The following is a 10,233-nucleotide window of genomic DNA, read 5'->3' as shown; positions in this document are numbered from 1 at the left end:
CCACACAGCAGCCGTCACATTTGGTAATGAGACATCCTGGTCAAAAGGAGAGGAAACATTCAGGCAGACCCACATGTACAAAGATGTCGACATGCATATTTATGAGATCCCGCTAACGCTCAAACACGTGCGCAGCGGCTCCGCGTCTTCATCCTCGAGCTGTCACCGCGCGGAGAGAACGTCTATTTCTAGCGCCCCGACGTCCTTTTCAGTTTTTTTTTACTTTTTGCACCATTTCTGCACGGGTTGATCACATCTCGGTCTCTCCGCCTCCTCCTCTCTGAAACTGTGACCCTCTGTCTGCCTCCCTCCCGTCTCCCCCTCCCTCCTGCCCTTTTCAGTCCAACCATGTTCCCTTGGCATTTTCACAAGAGAGTCACCGAAGACTTAGCCAGCTGTAGCCGTCTTTTGACAATTTCCGCGGACCCAAAGGGAAAGAAGCCGTTTCGAGAAAACCCTGTCAAAGGGGGAGGTGTTGTGGAACAGCAAGAAAACAGAGCGCCGCTGTGTCGGATACTCATTCTCCCTGTCCGATGATCTGAAGAGAATCAATTTCAGGTCAGATGAGGAGAACTCCTCGGTCTCAGCTCTGATATCGTTTTATTTCCTAAAACTTTGCCTTTTGTTGCTGTGGGACTTAGCCTTCTCGATGGCTCTCAAATCCTTCCAGAGGTGTTTAATTACTCCTATATTTTACCGTGTTCTGGCTCAGAGTTTTTAATCTAAACTAATCTCACTTGCAACTGAAGAGCTCAGCATGGAATCTGCCATACTGTACATCATGCAGGACGCCACTGAGGAGTGTAGCTAGGAAACTGGTGCTCTCAATTTACACCACAGGGCAAGTTTCACCGTTGTTACTGTGAGTCTGATGACATTTTTACCATCAAATTTAAAGTGCGTGAATCCCCTTTCATGCCAAAACTAGTAGGTGCACATGGCTTTTTTTAAACACGAGTAAACCCTTCCAAACATGAGAACCAGGGCATTTTGCTGCGTGTCTTCAGGCGTCGCCATGCTCAGAAACGCACTGGAAAACACGGTAGTAAACATTTGGAAGCAACATGTAAGGCAGCATGAAAGCTAGCGATAGCAGAGCCTTTCTATACGTGGTTTTCCTGCTCTCTCTTCCAATTAATGCAGACCCAACAAAGTTATAGTGCTGCTTGAAGGTAGATGGAGGTTGTTTTTGGCTGTGGCGAAGAAAGACGCAGAAATGACAGGTGCGTTACCTCATCTGGAAAATTTCCGCATGAATCTTGGTGTAGCGTTCCCAGGGTCATTTGACCCAGGAGTGAAGGTCAGTTATACTCCTACTAAGAAATGATCGGTAATGATACGTGTGCATGTGTGTTAGCATGATTACCAAATGATTTTAATGGATATAAGTCTGAAAAAAACAAAAAGAAGAAATGTATCCTGTTTCAATACAATAAATATTTTAAAGGTGCTCTTAATGAGTTTATTTCAGCAGGTATTAATGACTTTTTTTATTCAATAACAGTTTTCATTTCATTCTGAACAATAATGATTTAAAAAAAGAAAAAAAGCCAGGCCCCATAAAACTTTGACTAATTCCCATTGTTTATAAAAACGTTCTCATACAAATCAATTCTCAGATCGTTTTCTGGGTAGATTTTACAAAACACGGCTTGATTTATAAGTACTTTAGCTTTCGCAATGGTGCTATAAATCTAGCTGGCTTGTTTGCTTTTACACCACAAATAGTTTACCCTGGAGCCGAAGGAGAGCCAGCCAAGACCGCTCTGACTCTGCAAATGTTGCCTCATTTCTTTGTCGCTCGTCCAAATGTGATTGCTGTGTTGACATACGCTGAAAAAAGGCAAAAAGGCACTTCTGAACGCACCGTTGACTTTACTATTGCATTTACGAATGCGTTTAAGGTGTCTGCCCACCAAAACCTGAGCGTGATGCTAAAACCCAGTGAAATTCACAGGATATTTCACGTAAACCACACGTCAGCCACGATCGCGCTCCTGATCCCAGATCTGCTGTCCTTTCCAGCCCAGATGGAGCTCTTCCGGAGGTGGAGCTGCGACCAGGGCTTAGGGGCCAAACGCTTCCCCTTTTTGCCAAACAACACCAAGGAGGCTTCCCGTGGAATACCAGAGGCGTCCCTGCGATGCCAGGATAATGTTTGCACGTTTACTGCAAACATTAACCGCCATTTGCATTCAGAGTTTTTTTTTTCTCTCCCCTCCTGTTGTTTACCACAGCAAATCTCTGAGGCCGCCGGCAATCATGGAAATGAATTCTGCCCGTCCATAAAAGACGTTCTTTGCGCATAAAGGCCTGGCCTCTCTATAATCTGGGGTCTTATCTTTCTATTCAGGCATCTGTACAGTCCCCTCCCTCCTTCCTCCAGACACCCTCCCGTCGTTCGCCGATTCATCGCCGCCATGATTCAATCAGTCTCATTTAAGATTTAAATTGAATCTCAGTGGGAGCCTTTTGTGCAAAAGAATGGGAAAATGTGCAGGGGGCAATTCTGACCCTTATTTTTCTTTCATTTTTTTTAAATGACATATTCAGAAGAGCTTGTGTCTGCAGTTTTCACGCTGTGCATCTAGGTGTGTTGGAGGGATGGTAGGCAGGTGACGGTCACACGCATGTGGGAGAGGCGGGCCTCCCTCGTGCCGCCTTGGCAGGAAGGTTAATGAAAAGCTGAGTTCTGATTGACTGGCTGACAAAGCAGCCCGACGCATAATTATATACTGAATAATTGATGCTCGTACTTACACCTCTAAGTCGTTACTAGCCTAGCGCGGCCGATTCCTCCATCAGGCACAGAAAGCTCTTGATTTTTAGTGTTGTCACCTAGGCTTAACCTTCCCCTACATGGTGCTGGACATGTATGACCAGTGAAAACCAGTGCACACCATTTGAAATATGCCCGTGACACATATTAAGCTCAGATTTATCGGATCACTGGCGGCTGAAAGTGTGATTCCCAAACTGATCCCAGTACAGCTTGCACGTTATAGATTTCTTTTAATTAGGTCCCCCACCACCCCCCGAAGGTTACAAAGTGAACTGGTTAGGAGAGTCGCGTGTTTACACCTCCAGTGGGGATAAAGGAATAATGGTGTTTGCAACTGATTGCATTTTTGACTGTTTGCTAGCAAAGCCGTTGGGTTTATTCAACACGTTCTCACTCCAGACTCAGCTGAAGAACGCAAGCCGCAGCCTCAGGCTTCTCGCTCGCGTCTCTTCCTGACAAAGGTGGTTTTTACATTAAATGTCATATCCATTAAAATCTATTAAAAGGCGTCACAGCCGCAGCTAAAATGACAGGCAGTTCGAGCTCGTAGCCGTCTGTCATGGCGAGGATGCGCACTCCATGAGCTCAAAGCGTATGCGTAGAATCAAGCAGAATTGTCTGCACTATGTCATCACGGGTAACACCTGATATATCAGATGATTAATCGCATCTCTGCGTAAAAATTAATTGGATGTGTTCTGTCTCATCTTTGCTGCCGGTTTAAGATTCTCTCTCTCTCTGTGGCCATCTGGCCTTTCAACTGCATATCATGTATATTTCTGGGGAAATGTAAAAATTTCTGCACGAATAAAGTAAAGCCCCTGCTCCCAGAGGGCTGAAGCATTAGTATATGGATTTGTCAAAGTTACTTTTCGTCTAATCTGCCTTATGTGTCCGCTGTGAATTACCTTCAGTGTTTTGCAGCTGATTAAAGTCCATATAGGAAGATGTTATCACATTAAGAAAGCTCGTACAGTTGTGCTCGAAAGGTTGGGCGCGTCTCTTTAAGGTCTAAATGAGTTGGACCCAAACACATCAGTCGCAAAAATTAACATTAAATTTAGCATGCCGCGCTGCGCAGTAATCCATGAGCCTATGTCACAGATTTAAATGACTCTTTTTCAGGAGTAAATGTGACATCTTCCTGGCACAGACTTGCTGCTTCAGCTCCAATGATGATGCAAAACAAGCTGGACTGCAGCCGGCGACACCCACAATTCACCAGCTTCTCATTACAACTCTCGGTTCGGTGATTTGACATGGATTTCTAGAAAACATTTACAAAATATGGCAATTCTGTCCATGAGCTCACACACCCTGATGTTGATTTTGGTCCCTCAAACTTGAGCATGTAGCTGAACACAGCTCGTGTTTCTGCTGCAACGGAACTGAAAGATAACATGAAATAGATTGTAGATCCCTTTCTTCCCATAGTCACGGAAAAACAAGAGATGTAGAAATTACTGGAGCTTAGAATTGCTTTAAAACAAGATGTATGTGATCTTTAAAGACAGCTGCAGCTTTAATGAGCTTCTCAACATTATAAAGACCTGCAGACTCCACTTTCCTGTACTTGATCTTCCACGTGCGAGCTACCAAACAACTTCTAACTTCAACTTCAAACAACACGATCTGTAGGTCTTCCATCAATCGCAGCAGCCGGCAGGAGCGATTTTTATAGGCTTAATTTCTTATGCAAGTCAGGAAATACTTGCACAAATGTCAAAGACAAAAAAAAAGGCCTCAGAACTCATTGTTCTTTGCAGATGAGACACTTCAAAACATATCCGGGAGCAACTGAGACGCTTCAAAACCACAAGGTGAGAATGGAGAGGTGCTGGAGATGGTGGGAATCAACGTTTGGTTCCCTTTTTTTATGCCGTCCATTTCTGAAACTGCCCATTTATAACCACGGTGACGATAAATGCGCACCGACGGCCACATTTTCGAGTCAACAAACTCAACGAATCAATATTAAGTTGCTGTTTTTGTCCTAAATTAGAATGTGGGATGGTCATTTAAGCCCAGGTAGGAACTCACGCCCCCCTCCCCCGGGGAAGAGAAGGGGGTCTCATGGGTTGATGCACAAAACAGCAGAATTCTGTGTGGAGGAGGCGCCATCTTGGCAGCAAAATGGAAGCGGCGGTCTGATGTGTGGCAGCTCGGCCATTTGGGACTGAGAAACTCCAAACAAACACATCAATCACGCCGTCTGCGTACCTGGAGCTCAGCAGTGCGTTTGTTTCGTTCATCAAAACATGGATTCTCGTAGAACCCCCCGAAGACCGCGTAAAGACGGTGTGTCTTGCTGATTTGATCAGAATTCAGGTACCTTGTAATCAACCTGTCATTGGCTGCTCTGCACATTAAAGGGAGAAGGTAAGAAAATAAAGCTGGGAACATCACAACAGAGGCAGGATCACTGCTGAGGAGCTCAAGGAGACTGAACGATGATAAAGAAAATGACAGATGGAACTATAACCGCGCCCTGTGTCCTCCGCTGTCGTAAACTCGACCAAAATGGAGCCAGTGGTGGCAGCCTTATACAGCAGTGAGGGTCGAAGGTTCCTCCTGCCTCTTGTACACTTTCTGTTGACCCCGTCTTCCATTTCTCCGTCCACATGCTGGTCTGCCCTGTAGCCACGTGTAACTGAGCTCACCACAACTCACGGCTTCACCGGAGTCTTGCTTAACCACACTTGGTCACCGCCTTCACTCGGGACCTGAGCAAACTGCTCCACAACATTGCCCCTAAACATTCTCCACACCCTCGCACTCCAATCTTAGAGCTGTTTTACGGCCCAAAAATGGGAGAAAACAGCCTTACTTCCATATTTGGCCTCAGCGTGAATGACTGAGTTGTCTACAGGAACACGGTGTACTCGAAGACGAGAAGTCCCACCAGTAGCTTTTTCTTCCACCTACACGAGACGAGAAAATGAGATTTGTCATTTAATTTACGCCTCAGTTTCCTGACATCTCGGCTTTGTCCTTATCAGAGGGCGAGACTGGAGTTCTAGGCTACATTGGGGGGTCTGGCATAGACTCGGCGGTGCGTCTGTCTCAGCCTCGGTTCATTTTCTAATTAAGTAGCCAAATCCAAGCAGGAAAAAGTGGAATATTTGGCACTGACCAATGACGACAGGGTCATTTAGCTGCGAGCGGTGACCTTTCCCGGCGTTCACCAGTAATACCAACAAGAGATGACTCTCCCAACACATGCCGCTGGCAACCCTTCAAACTCCCTGCCCGGCTGCCCGCTGACGCTCCACTGACCTGTAACGAGCGGTGAAGTCCCAAAAGAGACAAACAGGGCAATCAAAGAAAAAAACAAAACAAAACCCAAAAACGCAACCTCTTCCCTGACATGAGAAAGCGAAGGCTGCTCCTCACTGGAGACCTCTTCCGATTTCACCTCTTGGTTTAGTTGACTCTCTGCCAAACGTCCAGGGGACGCAGCACCGAGGGGCTTGTTTATCCAACTATGGTTGATCACTCGTGGGAGACTGCACACCACATGTGAGGGTAATTACGACCACAGACGTGATTAGTCCATCATGGGCCTATTTTGTCCCTTTCTGCCTCCATGTGTTCAGCTGCTAACAGCTTCCTCGGCCTTCCTCCCGTTTCCTTCTGGACTTCCTGTTTATGCTGCCTGATCGGCATGAATATGCATCAGCCTGAAGATGGTTGTCCCTCAGAGACGCTGCTGGACAAACAGAAAGAGACACTTACAGTAAAAAGCCTTATTTATGCTGGTCTCTCTCTCTTTGTTTCCTTTCTTTCTCTCTTTGTGGCATTTTTCTAGTATCCTTCAGCAGCTCCAAGATAATCTGAGCAGAAAGTCTTTTGTTTTAAAAGCACCTTTTCTTCAGATAATGACAGACTTTAAATGAGACATTGTAAGACATTTACAATTATGTATTCCTGTTTGCCTGCCTGCCCGGTTCCGACCTTGCCTGTTCCTGACTATTCTGTTCTGCTCGCTCCCCGGAGAATCCTGTCTGTTGTCTGCGTCCGACAATAAAGCGGTGTTCAGCCAAACTCCTGTGTCGCATTTGGGTTCTTATCTGGTCCCTGACATCACGAGCAGATCCAAAAAAAGATCTACAGTATGATCAGATTGTGCCACAATAGGACAGTGTTGTGCACTGCAGGTGGACCCTAAACACAGCGCAAATGAAGGGTGAGGGTCCAAGAAATGTCTAGTCATCCTGTCTAGTCAAAACCTCCATTAGGAGGCGACGTCCTGGTTTCCACACATGCTCACTGGAGAGTTTTCTTCTAAATACTGAACATTTTGTGTATAATAGTCAAAACCAACCAAGTTTTTCACCAACATTACAGCTAAAAGTCTTGACTTTGGACTCAAATTGATTTCCTTCTTTCAAATCCATTGTAGCTCTACAGAGAGATATGAAAGGTGCTGTTATCAATCATCACGGCAGGGGTTGAACGGAAGGAATATGCAATCAAATACAGAAAGTTGGCAGAAACATTCCAATCAATACTTGCTTTGTGTCACATATTTATCCATCTTTTAAATCCAGGATTGTCACGTCGGGAGCAGCGACCAATACCTTCAGACTGCTTCCAAGTTCACGTTTAAAATTCTGAATTCGCTGCTTGTTGGCACTTAGCTAACAGCCAGTTTGTAGCCTTCCATTAACGTTGCACCTAAAAAAGTCAACCAAATGATGCCAGTCAGACAGAAATAAACCAGTGGCTGTCAGGAGCGGCGGTCTACTGCATCCCATTAATGCTGCACTGGAAGACAATTTACGGGGAGCCCCAAACCCAGGCCTTGAGGGCTGCTGTCCAACTGGGTTGCCTGACCTACCAGGTCCATGAAAGCCCAGTTCCTGTCTGGGAGGCCTGAAAACGGGATCGGATTACAGCCTTTGAGTGCTGGATTTGAAGTTGAGATCATTCCAGGGGTCCTAAGTGGACTGTGGTCGATTCCCCTGCCTGGTCCTTGAGTTCATGGACATACATGTGACACATTGCATTATGGGATTTAATCTCACACACAGAGACACACACACTCACACACACACACTGTTAGCTAACTTTTTTACCGCACAGTTTTTCTATTGTCACTCTTCTGGCTCAGTTTGCTTCTGTGTGGGATCAGGGGTGAATGTTACACTCCTGAAAAGTAAAGTAAAAGCAAATATGACTCTCAAATTGATTCCAGTGCAAAATCCATACCTGCTCAGCACCTCAGCGATTTTCCTCTCAGAGGTAAAATCGCCCTGTTTTCTCCACTTTTTTTTGCAGTATAGAGAGTGATTGCAATGATTTCTTGTTTATTTGAATTAATGTTGTGTGTTTCTTTAGCAGCTTACTGCAGTGCTTAATATTCACCCCTTCAACCGTTTCCATGCACACCGCAGCATAGAACAGCGGTTTCAGCTGCTGCCAGGACATTAATGTAAAGCTAATCGATAGTTTTCCCCATCACTGAATAAACAATTAGATTAACTGGAAAAAGATGGAAAGTCTGAAGTTTTGACCCTGAGCAGCTGTCAGATCTTCTCTAAATGTGTTTGTCTATGAATCTTTTCCCCATTTTCATCATTGTGTTCATCTGTAGATTAAATTTACATCATACTGGATCTTGAATGGATGTAAACAAATATCTTTGATTACATTATGCAAGTCTCTTGACCAGATTTGTAATTTCCTTGATTTCATTTTTTTTTAAAAACACATAATTTTTAAATTGTTGTGTTTTGTTTAAAAAAAAAATAAATAAACAGTGTGAATGTGAAAAATCTTTAAAAATCCTGTGCGAAAAAGCATGTACAGTTGTGCTCGAAAGGTTGGGTCTAAATGAGTTTGGAGTGTTTATATGTGACCTTTTTTCAGGTTTGTCTTCTTAAAGTAAAAAGCAAAAATGAGTTGGTTGATTGCCTTTTTATGGTTGCTATGTGCCGTTGTTCCCCTTCCTCCTCGAGACTGGTATTTTCCTCTCAGAGCTGAGACGTGTGCGAATCAGGCTTTACCATAAGCCGTGTTTTCAACACCAACTAATCATTTAATGAAATGCCATTCTTAGCTGTGAATTACACCTCGGAGCTGTTGATTCGCACACAACACAGACAGACAAACAGGTTTATGTCTCTTTGCGAGGTCACTTACCAAAGTGCTGCATTAGCATGAAATAACTGGAATATTTCCTCATTCACCATGTTTAAACCCATTTTAAGCAAAAATATAAAACCTTTGGTGTGCAGACAAGGTGCAGCCAATTAATGAATGGGTGGAATCTGCCAATTGAAGACCAATAACAAAACACGCTGAATACTGTTTCTTCATGTTTTATAGTTGAGAGAACAAAAGCATCGAAGGACAAAAACCCATTTTTCAGAATTCAAATTGCTGTGTGTGTTTGCTTGCACGGAAAAGCTCAATGGTCCTAACTGTGTCTGCATGTAAGTCAGTGGATAAGGTCATGAAGTTGGCGGCAGAGCCATGTCCAAAACAGAGGACGTGTGCTTTAATACCAAAACCTTATGGGAGGAGAAAAGGTCAACGAGGAGCAGGGACTCACCGCTGGTTCAGCCAGGCGAGTGGATGCAAGGGGTTAGAGTGGAGTACTGCCCAGCTCAGACAAGGGTCTGTCAGAGATGACTCTTGTCTATATTTACCTCCCACTTGAACAAAAACACATTGTGGGATGTGAATATGTGAAAGACAAGAGCCGCAGTGGGAAGCAGAGTGTGTGAAATCAAAAATGCTGCAAGAGGCCAGCATGGAGTGTGGTCAGACAAGAAAGAGACAGCCAAATGTTTTTCTTTACTTCCTCTTTTATCCACTGAAAGCATTGATCTAGTCCTTTTCCCCTTTTTCATTAGCCAGCAAACATTTACACACAGCCTGCTAGGAGTCTTCCAGCAAGAAGAACCCCTTTATGTGTCTATATGTGGTCAGATGAATGCTCTCTGTTTGTTTGTGTGTGTGTGTGTGTGTGTGGTGTGTGTGTGTGTGTGTGTATGTGTGTTTATTAACAGGTGGGTGTTTATGGTGTGGAGAGAGAGCAGCATCACAACATTTCTCCATCAACTCTCTTATGAAAGGAAATACAGTATGAAATGAGAGTGGTGGAATCCATAATTGGACCAATCAGGGACATGATTGGTAGGCATGGAGTGTTCCAGAGGACCTTGTATGAATGCTAACAATAAACTACAGACACATGCCAGAGCAAGACCCCTGGGTAGCTCTGAAATTTTCTCATTGGAATTTGGCTCTTTCGCCACGACCTGTTCCAATGTATTATATGATGCATCACCACATTCCGGGGATGCAACGCGGACAGTTGAAACCTGACAGAAGTCTCACATTTTAACCTGAAATCGTCCTTGTGTAAACAGGGCCAAAGAAGCAGCGAGTGACCAGCACGTCGAAGATTGTTTAATGTCGCCGACGTGAAAAACTCGGCCTAC

General features: G+C 44.5%; 1 long non-coding RNA gene across 1 annotated transcript; it reads left to right on the top strand.

Annotated features, from left to right (window-relative positions):
• The first annotated feature begins 250 nt into the window (after nt 1-250).
• On the top strand, nt 251-3,628 carry LOC130518095 (uncharacterized). The gene is made up of 2 exons (XR_008947929.1): nt 251-558; nt 2,026-3,628. It is a non-coding gene; the product is annotated as an uncharacterized LOC130518095 (long non-coding RNA).
• Nucleotides 3,629-10,233: the final 6,605 nt, after the last annotated feature.

The sequence above is a fragment of the Takifugu flavidus genome, chromosome 21 (genome assembly GCF_003711565.1).
Source record: "Takifugu flavidus isolate HTHZ2018 chromosome 21, ASM371156v2, whole genome shotgun sequence".
NCBI lineage: Eukaryota > Metazoa > Chordata > Actinopteri > Tetraodontiformes > Tetraodontidae > Takifugu > Takifugu flavidus.
The sequence above is the reverse complement of the archived record's forward strand: the minus strand, read 5'-3'. Positions and strand labels throughout refer to the sequence as shown.